Here is a 16,769-nt window from a genome sequence, read left to right as displayed (position 1 = left end):
CCCGTCCACGGGAACGCAGGGCCAGCTAAATTGAATATGGAACAAGGTCACCTGGGCCACCCTCATCCTCGTCGCGACGCCACAATTGCATCAGTTTGAAGGAAAGTGGATGCGCTTGATGCTTAGATTACTTTGCGAGGATTCACATAGACAGGGGAGGCCAAGAGATTATTGACGGAAGACAATATTGAGAAATATGGAGTGACAAAAGGAACTGGGGTAAAGTTATGAGATTCTGACTTTTTGAGTTTTATTAAAAATTGTATTATTCAAATAAAAGTTTGTTAAAGCCAATAAAATGGCTTTAACTACTATGTACTTACATTGAAAAAATAAGTACAATGTACTTATGTGTTCATATATTGCAAAACACTTTTGCTGCTATTGAGGTGGGACAGGTAATGTTAGGGGCAGGTTTAGTGGTAAGGGTTGGTTTAAGGGTGGGTTAAAAGGTAAGGAAAGGGTCAGCAGTGTAATTGTAGATGTATTAATAGAAATTAATTACAGCTGTAATAACATGCAGGTATTTAAAAAATACAATGTAAAAACAATTATGTACTCAATCAGTGCATTGTATCAAATTGTTAATTTAAATGTTAGTACATAGTTAAAGCCACTTGATATAAAGTGGAACCAAAATTATTACTATGACTACCACGCTTATTCTGATAATAAAGATAATTGTGTTAAAATAAGATGTTTATGATGTATATGTCATCTCAGTAGGGGACTACTTGCCTATTTTGTACACATTATACAAATCTGAGGCAGAAATGTGTGACATTTATAGGAAGGGCAAATAGAAAATAACTCAAATTATGTTCTTTGGCTTACACCTCTTTTTTTCAAATAAAGCGCACAATATTGGGATGGACTCATGAAGTTGAGTCTTTGGTATAAATTTGTTCTTCACAGTCTGTTTTCTTTGCATCTATAGTGAAGCAACTGAACTTAAGTGAAACTTTGCTTTTTTGGACTAATGGTTAATGATGCAGGCTGAAAAAATGCCAGATAAGAAAGTCAATAATTTATCTCAGTGCATTAGGGTTTAGGGAATACAACTCATGATGGCAGAATGCCTCAGGGCTGGAATCCCTCAGTATTTGGCAATAACTTTGATTATGAAGACATTAAAAATAATTAGGACAGACAAAAACAGCATTTACAATTGTTCGACTATTTAGGACGGCGATACAAATGAATCCTCATCCGGATGAAACAGCTGTATTTGAGACTAGCATGGTGGTGTGCTGTGGCCCTTTTCACGTCTATAATTACAGCTCAAATCCATGTAATTGTTTCTTTTGTTTGCATGCCAATTTATCAAAATTGTTACAAATGCAAAGTGCTGAACCAGTAAATTAGTTAGACTGTATCTGAATGATGACTACCGACTAAGAATATCCTCTTTTTAATTACTCTATTCAAAATATCTCCCACATTAACGACACACTCGAGAAGGCATTGTTTATTGTTCATCTCTGTTTTTCATGTTTCTTCTTTTTCAAGTTGTCTTTTTCTCTCCATTGCATAACAGCTGAAGAAACAGCACATACTGCAAAAATGCGTGAGGTTTTCAATTATTCCTCCTTGAGCTGATTTGTAAGTATAACAGCTGTAGTTACCAGATATAGTCATCAAATATTCAATCTGTCATATTGCACAGACTAGTGGGCAGATTTGAATTATTATTATGTACATTTCCATTCCCATTCAATTGGCAAATAATTAATATTAATAAGCATGAGAGAGGAACATGTCTTGGAAAGAATGCAACCTTAAATACACTGACCTGCACATGAACCTTAATGTGAAATACATTTAGAAGACATAGACAAATAAATCAATGTAAGGTAAAAAGACAGAAATATTGTGCATCTAATTTCCCATCTATAACATGCCACCTGGCATCTCATTCAAAACTCCATTTGGACTCAACATCTGCACAGCCACAGTCATGAATATGCAGCACTCATAATGTTTTAAGATGGCACTTTATGGATTTCCTAACAATTTCTTTTCTACATACCGGCTATAATTAACAAAAACACAAATAGCCTACAAAACATTTAATAATAGTTAAACTGTCAAGTCAGCAACTCTATGATTGCCCTCTTATCTGTATCATTCCTCAAGTGATGTGTTTGAGCAGATATCAAATAAATATTGATATTTCAATGTTTAAAGGGATACTCCAACCAAGAATAAAAATCCTGTCTTAATTTACTCATATTTCATCTGCTGAAGACAAAAAAAGATAACTGCTTTTGTTGTGTTAAAAAAAATGTTATAGGCTACAAAACTACATTGTATCCTATTGACTTTCATTGTTTGGACAAAAAAAGAAAAGAAAAAAAGAATAAACTATCCCTTTAAAACCCGGACAAAATGGTTAAGTGAACCTTTATCATGAAACACAGTTTCAACTGTACAGCACCGTTCAAAAGTTTGTGGCCGTTAGATTTAAAAAATTGTTTCTGAAAGAAGATTCTCCTGCTCACCAAGGCTGCATTTACTGTTTTTGATCAGAAATACAGTAAAAACAGTTAAGCATTGGGAAATGCCATAGTTTAAATTAACTTTTCTATTTGAAAGCTGAAAAAAGCAGAATTTTCAGCATCATTACTCCAGTCTTCAGTGCCACATGATTCTTCAGAAATCTAATATGCTCAGTTAGCGCTCAATTAACATCTTTTGTGACAAATTAATTTACTGTCACTTTCGATTTTAAATTTGAATTGAATATGTCCTTACTCAATAAATGCATTCATTTCTTATAAAAAAAAATACTGACCCCAGATTTCTGGATTTTGTTCATACAAAAAGTATCCATTTGATTTGAAAGCAACAATTTATGTACAAATGGATTTATGAAAGATTTACACAGAAATGTGTTCTGCTTCGGCTGAACGAATAAGGCTTATCGATTTTCAGACAGTAGATTCGGATAGACAGGTGTTTATAAATTAATTCCTGAGACATCTGAGGTCATATGTTGAAGCAACTATCAGACAAACAAACAAGCTACCTCTGGTCAGCTCTAAATGATTCACTAGCTAAAAGTTAGCAAGAGCCATTCTAGTTATGTGGACTTTCTGTAAAAATTGCCAGCATGCTATAGTGTACAGCAATGTTCCAGATGACAGCTTTCCTCTGCCCTCTGTGCCCATCTGACAGCCTCTGGAGGCGGGCACTACTTCTGAAGAAGTCTGCTGATTATGTTTGTGATGTGAGCTGTCATTCCAGCGGTACCCCACCTGTGGAGCCCAGGTGCAGCACAACATTCATTTACAGCACACTGAGAATTAGTCTAACAGCTCTGGCCAGGAGAGGACAGACTCCACAAGCCATCGGCAGGGCAGACCGGAGTGAAATAAATTACCATTTTCACACAGAAGAATTGAGACGGAAGAGAGGAGTCAGTCCTCTGCACATGCCTCCTCAAATTAGGTGCCACCTGTAATTCAGTTACCCACAAATCTTCCGCCAGAACCGTTGCCTTTGAGGCTAGCGTAGTATTAGTTATTAGCCACAGGAGCTCTCTGAGGACAGTGCTGGAAACGGGATGAGACATATGTCAACTGTCAGGGGAATGGGTGCTCATTTCTGGGTCTTAGTTGAGTCTGACTCGCTGGAGAAGATGCATCTGAGTTATGATGACAGGATGCAATGCCAGAACTATAGGTCTTCTGTTGACCATAACACGCACATAGTCTAGAGTACCACAGGGCAACGGCAAAGCAGAGCTGCAAAGACGGAGATAATAATATGCTTTAACTAAACTAAAAACAAGCCCCAGAAATGGAGGAAAGATTGACATGAACCTGACAACCAACTGAGCGGCTGATTGGATTGACAACACAATTAATTTCTAGTCAAAGTCTCAGTCGCTTTACTGTCATATCTCTGCTGTGTGGTAGAAGAAGATATGAAACACTGTGTCTCCAGGAGCCACGCTGCAGACCATGTAGCTGATATTTACAAGACAAGCACTTTCACAAATTACCATAAATACGGATACAGTTTTAGGCTATGCATGGAAAAGTGTGTGATGCAGTGTTGCATTAGAGAAGGTATTGCAGTGCAGTGAACATTGCATTAAACATGCACATTCACATTTAAAACAAATTAAATTGTGGAATTACATTTTTGCAGATGCTTTTATTCAAGTTACAGTGTATTCATTATTTGAATAATGTTTATTCATTTTTCCTCATGCATTACCTAGAAATCAAACCCATGTCTTGTTTGCATGCTTTACTGTTTTGGAGCTTGTACTGGATATAATTTAGCATAATCATTTAAATTACGACTGAGTGATTAATTGAAATAAAGCCAATATTGCAATATGGCTTTTTTGCAATTGTCAAATTGCAAAGGCTGTGATTTAATTAAATAAATATGTGCTCTGTTTCAGAGTAAAGTTGGCACTGTGTTCTTTTGTTATTATTTTGTTAAATACGATTTTTTTTTACAATGATAATATTTATATTGTTTACCATTTTTACTTAACATTTTAAATTCTTTTTTTTAAATATTTTTAAATAATTATTAACAACAACAACAACAACAACAACAACAACAATAATAATAATAATAATAATAAATATAGCTGCAAGCAGCCATTATCGGGGCCAAGCGCAAAGAAGAAGACAAGACATGCCAAAATGGCTGGCAATGTCAGATCAACTGCAGCAATGAGCAATTAAAGACCTATTAAGGTGATTTTAGGCAAAATAGCTGTAAAATGATAAATACAGTCAATAATAATGATGTAATGATTTATCACTTTCAACCAATAGGTGGCACAGTTACGAAATGTATGTGGTGTGGGCAGAATAAGTGAACAATGACATTTGCAAAGATTGGTGTCAATATATCAAAGCATAGCATTTTATATCATAATACTGCATTGTAGTCAATGGGAATTTCATGTTTTGTTCTATTATAGCGCCACCAAGTGGCACAATCCTACCATTTTTTTATGTGTCCTTGGAGTGAGCCCATACATGTCTGTGTCAATTTTGGTGAAAATATCTCGTTTCGTTTTGGAGTTATAGACATTTATATGAAAAAACACATGAAAAATGACTGACACCTGACTTTGATTGGATTTTACACCCCCTTACTATCAATATTTTGATATTTGGGCAGTAAAATTTACGATCGACCTATGTTTCCAAACTTCTGACGCTGGTTTCGTCTCAATCGGACTAGCGGTTTCGAAGATATCAGCTAATATTTTTAAAGCACTAAATTACAACGCTGCACAAACCATATGCCGAAACCTGCCAAGTCTGGTATCGTTGGACTCGGCAAGGATTCAGGAGACAAAAAAAATTACTCCCGTGAAAATATGTCAATCACACCCAAAGTTATAAGAATTTGAAAAAAAAATTATCCACTAGGTGGCGTTGTCTCGAAACTTCTTGGGCTCCTTCAGGGCATCGTGCTGATGACCTAAACCGAGTTTCGTAACAATACGTTCATGCGTTCTTAAAATACAGCATTTTAGCACAAAATGGCCGACAGCCAAAATGCCTGATATGGTCAAATTGAATATCAGACGGCCGTCCCTCGGCATGCTGTCCTGAATCTAACGATACCACTTTAATGATTTTTGGACAAACGGTTCAAAAGTTATAAGCAAAAACAGCCATTTTTTGTATATCCGGACCAGTAGGTGGCGCTGCGCCGAAACGCTGCATGTTGCCTCAGGCCATGCTTGTGATGACATGTACCAAGTTTGGTTTGAATACGATGAAGCGTTGCGGAGATACTGACTTATTCGTGTTTTTGCAAGCGTTACGTAAAATTTGTTTGCGTGTTTATCAAAAACAATGTGACGAATCAACTTGAATTCCGTTGTTTTTTTGTCAACATGGTCTGAAGATGATCTGGTTCAATTTTCGCGCAAATCGGATGAACCGTCTAGGACGAGTTTGCAAAAGTAGGTTTATTGGAAAATTCAAAATGGCGGGAAAATTTCCATGATGGAAAATGACGTCATAGGGTGCAATCGAATCGCATTGAGCCAAGGAATCAGAGTAAAATAATTTTGTTTCTAGCCCTTATGGTTCAAAAGTTATTAGCAGAAACATGAGTCAAACTTTGGACAGGTGGTGGCGCTAGAAGGATTGAGTTAGAGCTTCCCGCAAGCGATTCTATGGGCTGCCATAGACTCAAGAGCGGAAGGAGAAGAAGAAGAGAAGAAGAAGAAGAAGAAGAAGAAGAAGAAGAAGAAGAAGAAGAAGAAGAAGAAGAAGAAGAAGAAGAAGAAGAAGAAGAAGAAGAAGAAGAAGAAGAAGAAGAAGAGGAACGCTAACGGTTTCAATAGGTGCCTTCGCACCTTCGGTGCTTGGCCCCTAATTATGATTATTATAGTAATATTGATGTTGAATCACAATCAGCACTTTTTTTTAACCCACGATATTATTAAAATATAAATTTTGCTTACAAGACTAAGTCCATAAAATATAGGTATGTTACTATATTAATTTAATTACTGCATATTTGTATCAAGTTTCCTATCAATTTTCCCTTCCGTTTAAATGCTACTGTCTATATATCAAATATATTAATTAAAAATTATGATGATGATGATGATGATGATGATGATGATCCTAATATACTCTAAAAAAAAAGGTTCTATATGGCACCAAAAATGGTTCTTGGCTCGTAATCATAGGGGAACCTTTTTAAGTGCTATACAGCACCAACTTTGGTGCTTCAGTGGTTCTTCAGTGGTTCTTCAGCGGTTCTTCACCGGTTCTTTGACTAAGGTGCTATATAGCACCGCTAACTAAGGTGCTATATAGCACCGCTACCATATGCAGAACATGTTAAGATATGTTGCTATATAGCACCAAAAGTGGTTCCTCTATGATTACAACGATGAACTATTTTTGGTGCCATATAGAACCTTTTTTTTTAGAGTGTACTACTACTACTAATGATGATAATAATAATAATAATAATAATAATAATAATAATAATAATAATAATAATAATAATAATAATAATAATAATAATATTAGATTAGATTAGATTAGATTAGATTCAACTTTATTGTCATTACACAAGTACAAGTACAAGGCAACGAAATGCAGTTTAGGTCTAACCAGAAGTGCAATAGCAGCAAGTGCAGGATATACAATGGTTGCGTAAGTGCAGGACATAAAAATGTTCTGAATATATATAAATATGTATAAGTAGAGAGATGGTTATTACTATAAGTAGAACTGAATTTACAGATGAATATATACAGTGAATAAATACACAGATGGCTATTACTATAAACAGAATTTACAGGTGAATATGTACTAGAATATAATATACAGATGGCTATTACTATAAACAGAATTTACAGGTGACTATGTACTATGAATAAATATACAGACGGTTATTACTTGAACAGAATTTTACAGTTAGAGGTATACAATAATATGTTAGGCTAATATGAGGAATATAGCAGTGGATTAAGTTAGTACAATAAATTATGGACAGAGCTATCCGAAAGAAAGTGTAAAAGTGCAGTGGAAAGTGGTTGCATATTCCAGTTAGAAGTACGGTGCAAAATGCAAATGTAAACATTGTTACTGTAAATACAGTCGGCAGTGCAAATGAGCATAATCCAGTTACGGTATGGTGGTGCAGAATGCATAAGTAAACAGTTGTTACTGTAATAAACAGTCGGTAGTGCAAATAACAAAGTGAATGTAGGTGTGAGGTAGGAGAGTTCGCAGTTTATGAGGGAAGTGGATCAACGGGGGTTTGAGTTCAGTAAAGAGACAGCTCTGGGGAAAAAACTGTTCTTTAGTCTGCTGGTCCTGGTCCGGTGGATCCTGAAACGCCTGCCGGAGGGCAGGAGAGAAAACAGTCTGTGGGCTGGGTGAGAGGAGTCCTTGAGGATGCTGCGAGCTCGATGCAGGCAGCGTTTCCTCTGGATGTGTTCGATGGCAGGCAGTGGAGTTCCTGTGATGCGCTGGGCAGTTTTCACCACCCGCTGCAGTGCCTTGCGCTCCGCAACAGAGCAGCTCCCATACCACACTGCCACACAGTTGGATGCTTTCTATTGCGCAGCGGTAGAAGTTCACCAGGATAGCCGAGGAGAGCTGATTCTTCCTCAGTGTCCTCAGGAAGAAGAGGCGCTGGTGAGCCTTCTTGACCAGGCTGGAGGTGTTGGTCGTCCACGACATGTCCGCCGAGATGTGGGTCCCCAGGAACTTGAAACTGGAGACACGCTCAACAGCCATTCCATTGATGTGGATGGTGTCGTGTGTGCCTCTTGACTCCTTCCTGAAGTCCACGATGAGCTCCTTCGTTTTGGTGGTGTTGAGGAGCAGGTTATTATCAGCGCACCATGTGGCCAGGTGCTGGATCTCCTCCCTGTAGGCAGTCTCATCGTTGTTGCTGATGAGACCAATCACCGTAGTGTTGTCCGCAAACTTGACGATGGAATTAGTTCCATACACAGGCTTGCAGTCGGAGGTGAAGAGGGAGTAGAGAAACGGACTTAGCACACAGCCCTGTGGTACACCAGTGTTAAGAGTGATGGATGTGGAGCAGGTGGATCCTGATCGAACATTCTGGGGTCTGTCAGTTAGGAAGTCCAAAATCCAGTTGCACATTGAAGTGTTGATGCCCAGGTCTCCAAGTTTGGCAATTAACTTGGATGGGATGACAGTGTTGAATGCTGAGCTGAAGTCAACAAACAGCATGCGTGCATACGTGTTCTTATGGTCCAGATGGGTGAGCACAGAGTGCAGTGCCATGGAAACGGCATCCTCTGTGCTCCTATTGCTGCGGTAGGCAAACTGGTGTGAGTCCAATGTGGATGGTATAGAGTCTTTTAGGTGTTCCAGGACCAGCCGCTCAAAGCACTTCATAATGATGGGTGTGAGTGCTACAGGGCGGTAGTCATTAGGGCACCTCGGGCTGGAGTGTTTCGGCACTGGCACAATGGAAGTGCGTTTAAAGCATGATGGTACAGCTGCTTGGGCGAGAGACAGGTTGAAAATGTCTGTAAAAACCCCAGCGAGCTGCTCCGCACATGCCCTGAGCACACGTCCAGGGATGTTGTCTGGTCCAGCAGCCTTGTGCGCGCTGATCCGGCTCAGTGCCTTGCAGACATCTGTGGAGGAGAGTGTGATTGGTGGGTGGTCAGCTGAGGGTTTGAGCTTGGTGGCAGTTTCTCTGTTGTCTCTTTCAAAACGAGCATAAAAGTAATTTAGCTCATTCAGGAAGTTGACATCAGTGGCTGCGGGGGTGGAGTGGGGGGGTTTGTAGTCACTGATGGCCTGGATGCCCTGCCACATGCGTCGAGGGTCAGAGTTGGAAAAGTGACCCTCAATCTTAAGCTTGTAGCAGTGCTTGGCCTTTTTGATGCCCCTCTTCAGGTTTGCCCTGGATGCGCTGTAGGCTTGTGCATCTCCTGATCTGAAGGCAGTGTTGCGTGACTTCAACAGGAGTCGTACTTCCCTGTTCATCCAAGGCTTCTGATTTGGGTATGTGGTGATCTGTTTCTGGGTTGTAACACTGTCGATGGTGGTATTCAGAGGTTAAATTGGGCCGGAGCGCACCGGAGCGCAGCTCCGCCTCCTCAGGTCCACAACACACCCTGCTGGAGCTCAGCTCCGTCTCCTTCAGCCAGTGGCGGTTCTAGACCACGGTAACTATGGGGGCCAGGGAGGGGCCACTTGTGCTTTTAGGGGGCACACGTTAACATTTATCTTAATCAGTAGTTAATTAGGTAGTTCACCTAAAAATGAAAATTCTATCACCATTTACTCACCCCCATGTTGTTCCAAATATGACTTTCTTTTGTTGAACACAATATTAACTTATTTATTTTATTAAACTGTTGTATATGATCAGTAGGCTATCGCATTTGCAGTCATGCTATTCTGGGTAGAAAAACAGAACTTGTGTGATATTGCACTCGTTACTCATGTTATATTGCTTAGTCTATCATGATGTAAATGTGAGGGCGTTTTCACACTGGCAGTTTAGTTCGAATGTGATGTGTAATGTGAAAGTTATCATGACTCGGGTGAGCTGAGCTCAGGGGAACTGAATTTGAGACTGCCTGAAGGAGATGCTCTGAGCTTGGTTGCTCAAATTGCGCTCGAGCTGTGCCGCGATTCATGGGAATATGAAAGCAACAGCTAACATAAAACCAGAGGGCCAGTGGCGGACCACTGGAGGCAAAGTTGGCGGCCCGCTGGCATTTTGCTCATTGTTTTCCTAGCGGACCACCAGCGGCAGCCACCACTTTTCCGACAGTGCTCCGCTACCGAGCCGCTGGTTTATATGACATGTTTTCTGGCCGCCCACGGACAATCCACGGGTCATGATTCACAACTGGGTAATTATAGTTAGATTCAATATAATATTATTTTATGCAATAATGAATCAAAAACAAAATACACATCTGCTAATAACCATTGTATATGTATTTTATTGGATAGAGGCAACACAAATGCGTAACAAGCTCGGGTGCGCAAGAAAAGTAACCTGCGCATGCATTTTATCAGATGACGATGTATTTAGTTCAATAAAACACATGTAGGCTAAGGGATGATAGTGTTGATGATTTACCTTGGATACGAGCGAGAGGGAGCCTGTGGTGTATTCGCGGTTTAGAATGCGCTCTGACGCGGACCACAACAAACGTGCCCAGTGTAAAAACGATCTGAGACTAAAACTCAAACAGGGGCATTTTTGCCGCATATCTTGAATTTTATGGACATTCTAACTAAGAAGCACTGAAATGGTTTGGTTAACGACATTCTAACTAATACAGGTTTTGGAACAACACGAGGGTGAGTTACATTAGGTGTTTTTATTTTCTTTTTGGGGGACCTAACCCTTTAACTTATTCCCGGATTATTGAAAGTCTTTTTTATTTGGCCATATACTGTATCACTCTGCAGTCTCTACACGTGAAGTAAAATAATTTCAAGTTCATTTATTTATTTGAAAAGTAATGTATCTGTAATATGATCATGCATGCTCAATTTATAAAAGTAAAACTAAACCATTTATTTTACATGTTTTGTAGCCTTCCTGCTCTGTTAGCGGACTCTTCGCAAAGTTAGCATAGACATAAAAACAAACATCTAATACTCTATAAGCAACACTGGACAATTGGATAAAATAATATTATTTCTCGCTATATGTGAACAAGACTGAAATTATATTATTTTCCGTATCTTTTCTGTATGCCTATCTGTCATTTTCGCACATGAATGGTTCTTTCATTGCGTTGGTCATAATTTATCTTTGGCTGCATCTTCCTAATTCGGAATATGATCAAAGATTACATATGTGGACGTGTTCAGAGAAATTAGCCATTGAAAAAATATATTTTAACTAGCCTACAAGTAGGCTAAATGAACGAAATGACTGATAGGACGAAATTCACTGAATTCAAAGTCGTCAAGTCAGTAAAATGAATCTACAGTAGCCTATCACTGCTGCGTATGGGTGAAGTTACACACAACACAACGTGTATAAAGAGAGCTTATTTTATCTATAATCAAGTGCATAGCAACCATTATAGCCCGTGTTTTACAACTATTTGAGCGAATGCAGACTGAGTGACGAATCATTCATAAACAGACTACATGCGTCCCACAGCGCGCAGCCTCCTCATTGCTTCTCTGCATTGGTTATTGGTTATGACACAATAAAGTGCTCTTTTCATCACACACCGCCACAGCAAAAACCGCACATTGCAACCAGTTTCACAAAATTGTTTGGTGTCATATGATTCCAAATTTACGGGGGCCAGAAGGGGGGCCAAGCTTGTTGACACAGGGGCACCGGCCCCCCTGGCCACCCCCCTAGAACCGCCACTGCCTTCAGCACAAAATATTGTTATTAGACTTTAATTATTGTTCGTCTCCTGGCAAATACAGGCTACATGGAATTATCAGACGTCATAATGCATTAATCGCTGCGTTCTCTGGTTCAGTACCGCGCCCACAGCCATCAGGTAAAACAGTCACAATTCTAACAGTGAGTTACCATGGAAATCCGCGAACAGCTAGAGCAGCGGTCGGGAACCTCTCTCACACTTTACCAACATATCTAACATTTACTAACATGATCAATAAAAATATTAGACACACGCATCAACAGAGATCCGTTCTCTGCAGAAAAAAGCAGCCCTTGAACAAAAACAATTCCCTTGTTGTACAGCCTTCCGAAGTTAATGACAAGTTTATCATAATAATATTCAAGTTGTGTGTTCAGTGCTGTTCGCGAGTGTCATGAAAAAATAAATAATAAAAGCATGATAAGTCACGAAAGACAACTGAATTACTGACAGGATGCTGTGCGCGCGCTTCGAGCGCAACACGGACAATCATACTAGCTTTTGTCTTCGGTTACGCGCCTAAACGACCAAATAAACACAGAAATATATCAAAAGTATTCGAGTATTCACATAAACATAGTAGATGTAAGCACTGTGGGCGTTCACACACACGAAGAGGATTTATACTCATCAGTTGGTCAACCTCACAGTGAGAGCCCTGCACAATTAATTCCATATTGCAACTTATTTATTGTTTGCTGCATAATTGTTTGTTTTTAGTTATGGACCTAATAATTACTACTTTTATTGGGAAAAAAAAGCTTTTTAATAATAATTGTATATAATTTTTGACTGTGGCTCTTTTGGAAAAATGCATTTACCAAAAATGAAAAAAAAAAAAAATGCCTCTTTGGACAAAATAAGTTCCCAACCCTTTTCAGGGACACAGACGAAAATTAAAAGACTACAGTCAAAGCTCATCTTTAGGGGGGTATTGTCAAATAATCTACTGCCCACTGACATGGTTTTGAAAGCTATTTATTATTAATTTTTTGGCCTTCAAACTTATTAAAAATGCACATAATGTAGATCAGAGAAATCAAATTTTTCTCAGGGGACCATTCCCCCGAACCCCTGTAACTACCTAAAATTTGGGACCTCACTGATTTTAAAAACCCTGCTTATGGCTCTAAGTGAACTGTAAAGTATTTATCTTTGTTTGAATAACTACTCAACCCTACCTTACACAGTAATACTGGAAAAAGAGCCCCTTTGGTGTAAAAACACATTAAGTATTTTTCCGGCGCGATTTTGAATGACCATTCACCATAAATAAGGGCTCCCCCTCCCTACAAAAGCCAATTTAACCACTGGTGGTATTGATATGATCCAATACTGAGGAGGTGTAGGAGTCAATGTCCGTGTGAGCGCCACTGGTGGCTTGAGAAGCAAACATACTCCAGTCTGTGTTTAGAAACCTTTCCTGGAGTGTGGAGTCTGCCCCCGCAGGCCACACCTTGATGGTTTTCATTGATGGCTTCACGCGGTTGATGAGGGGTGAATATTTGGGTCTGAGAAACAAAGAGAGGTGGTCTGACTGTCCTAGGTGGGGGAGGGGTGTCGCAACGTAAGCTCCGGCCATGTTTGTGTAAACATGGTCTAAGGTTTTGTTTCCTCTGGTGTGGCAGGAAACATGCTGGTGAAACTTGGGTAGCACTGACTTTAAGTTTGAGTGATTAAAGTCACCTGCAACAATAAACGCAGCTTCCGGGTGATCAGTCTGTTGTTTACTGATGGCTGCGTGAAGTTCTTTCATAGCAAGCTTGGCATCAGCATCGGGTGGAATATAGGCTGCTGTGATAATGGTGGAGGTGAACTCCCGGGGTAGATAAAACGGTCTACATTTAACCATGAGAAACTCCAGGTTAGCTGAACAATGACTCCCAACAATAGCAGAGTTTGTGCACCAAGCTTTGTTAATATAAATGCACAATCCGCCCCCTCTGCTCTTCCCGGAGCCATCTAATGTTCTATCCGCCCGGAGTGTGTGGCGTCCCGCTAGCTCGATAGCGGTGTCCGGTATTCCGCTGTTTAACCAGGTTTCCGTGAATATTAGGACGTTACAGTTCAAAAGTTTCTTACTGTGTGTGATGCTGAGTCGAATCTCCTCCATTTTGTTCACTAGCGACCGTACATTGGCAAGGAAAATGCTGGGTAAAGAGAGCCGATGAGGAGTAAGCGTTAGCTTAGCACGCGTTCCTCCACGTCTCCCCCGCCTTTGTTTACGATCACGCCGCCGTCTGCGTGCACTTCCGCCCGGCCGGGTAGAGTGCAGAGTCACCGGTGTCTTAGCGATCTCAGGAAGGAGTTGTAGATTGTCCATAAAACTGTCGGAAATTCGCAAACCAATATCCAAAAGCTCAGCGTGGGTGTACGATGTAAAGGCACAACTGTTCTGTGCGAACAGACCCGAGAAGAACAGGAAAAATACCGCAAAATTGCATTATTTAGTCATCATTTAGTCATCATTATTAAAAAAAGTCAATTTTAAGTAAACCAGTGACACTATCTCAAATTAATATAAAAACATTTTAATTAGTGTATTATATAGTATAAGTTTTCATTACCAATGCAAAAAAAATGAATATTAAGTGAATATTCTGATGTCTACCTAATGTAAGTGTTGTAATTTTTTTAAACTGGACTCCACTGAGATTCAGGGATAAACGGCTTAATTTTATGGGTTTGACATCCTCCAGTGTTAACCCAGGTTAAACAGTCCCTCGTTCTGTGTGGTCCACTGGGATTTGGCTTTTCCTGTTGCTTGAGGCTCACCTGGGGCCTAAACACCTTGACTAAGCTCTAACTGGGGCATGAGCTGCACTCATGCACACTGTCTGCACAGCACACTCACTCATAAATGTGCAAACTTGTAGAACATGTTCCTGTTTGTGTAAAAATATGTTTACATTAGCTGTTAGCTTAGACATACAACAGCGTTAGCTATTCTAAATTGCCACTGCATTCATTTTTCCATTTTAGTCAAACTCCAAACCTCCAGTGAACCTGAGAGCATTGTGCCAGACACTGGCGTGAACTAAAAATCATCAAGTAGACAAAAGTACACTAGAGAAAAGCGAATGTAAGCATCTAATCAAGCTCAGCACTCCAAAACTCATGACAATTCGAAACAATATCAGAGGAGCATTAAGTGGGCTGGAGGGAGCTAGAGGATTCTCCATTTAATTTCCAACACTAAAAATACTGAATGAACACATAGCACAAATGACTCAACAAGGCTATCAGAGAAAAAAACAACAACAACAAAAAAAACAGCTAAATTAGTCACTACAGCTTTGTTTCTGGGCTTCTCTGGAGAGGTTGTACCAGCTAAAACTGTGGAGACTGAAAACTAAAGCAGAGCTTCCTGTCCAAATCTATATCTGGTTCCTTCCTCTCCTCGTCAGTATGCTAGCAGTGTCCATTTAACCCAAGGCTTGGTGACTAAAAGTGTCTCCTGCGTCGAGCTCTGCAGCAAGGGACTGGAGCTGAGGGAAATTACATCCTATGGAGCCAACGTGATTCTGGCACAAAGACTAGCATGCGCCATGCATCAATCTTTCCCTCAATCAATTGCCTTAATGAAGAATGGGTTGGAATTAAATCTAAACCTCTAATAACACTAATGGTGGCTCTTTTTTCCACAGTCGGAGGCCAAGTGGCTGCACCCTCAGGGGAAATACCCTCCTCTCTAACCATTTATAATCAATGATTAGCCACTGATCAGTGATTAGCCAGGCCAACTTTAGACTCGATCAAAGCAGAGGAGCCCACAACCTTAACGTTCAGACATGTCTCGAAGACATGAACTCAAATTTCTGGTTTAATTTCTGTACCTTTTGAAAGTCATTTAATACCTCCCTCCTGTCGAAAATGAAGAACCAGTTGGAAGGCAGAAAATCCTGGCACACTCCATACAGTCAGTCTAAGTGGTAATGAAATGTTTTTTTTTTCCAAAGCTAATGGACTTGGATATAGCGTTTTGCTTTGACAGAGCAAGACAAGAAGTCAAAAAGCGGCCACTAAGAATAACCCCGGCGGCTAAGGAGGAGGTGGTATCAGTCAATGAGCAAGAAAAAGAGAGACATTTATCTTTTCTGTCTGTCGAGGAGTTGATGCATGGATGAGAAGAGGATGCCTTTTAGTGTCCTCCCATTCATTAGGAGAGTCTCGTTAATGCAGACCCCCAGGTAGGCCATCAATTTCTCCTAACATCTATATCTTCAACACATTATTGTGACAAAAGAACTAGCACAGATGTTGCTTAGAACGCTGATGGCATGATACCCAAACCAAGATTGGCATAAGACAGCGGAGGCTCCAAATCATAACATTATCCATGTCAATCAGCATCACATGATCTAAACCAAGGGTACATATACCAGGGGAAACTCTAAAAAATGTGGTTTTGGTAGATCCACAAAAATATATTTTTTTAAATATAGGAGCTGTCAAAAAAGAAAATAGATGTACATTATTCTACACTCTTAGTAAAAAAAAATGTTCAGTGGGGTTCTATAGAACCCAAGGGTTCTTGGGTCTGAGGCTACGTTCACACTGTCAATTTTTGGGATGACAACTGCATTTACTTACAGGTGTGAGTCTTGAAATGTCCCATTCACACGGCAACTTACAGTAGCATCTCAGATACTGTCTGTATGAACGTGCAATGAGTCAAGCCTGTATTCTCTTACCAGTAACCAGTAAACAGAAAAGTCGTATCACTTTTGACAAGACAAGAGTCAAATTAAGCCGCAAGTTTATCAGTCAAAGCTTCATTAACCAACAGAATCTTCATTGTAAATTAGGGGTGTCGAAATTAATCGTTTCTTTGATGCATCGCGATGCAGACGAGGACGATTCGGTATCGGTTCAGTAATAGACCATA

This window comes from Gobio gobio (assembly GCF_949357685.1).
Source record: "Gobio gobio genome assembly, chromosome: 7".
In the NCBI taxonomy this organism is placed as follows: Eukaryota; Metazoa; Chordata; class Actinopteri; order Cypriniformes; family Gobionidae; genus Gobio; species Gobio gobio.
Note: the sequence above shows the minus strand (reverse complement) of the source record.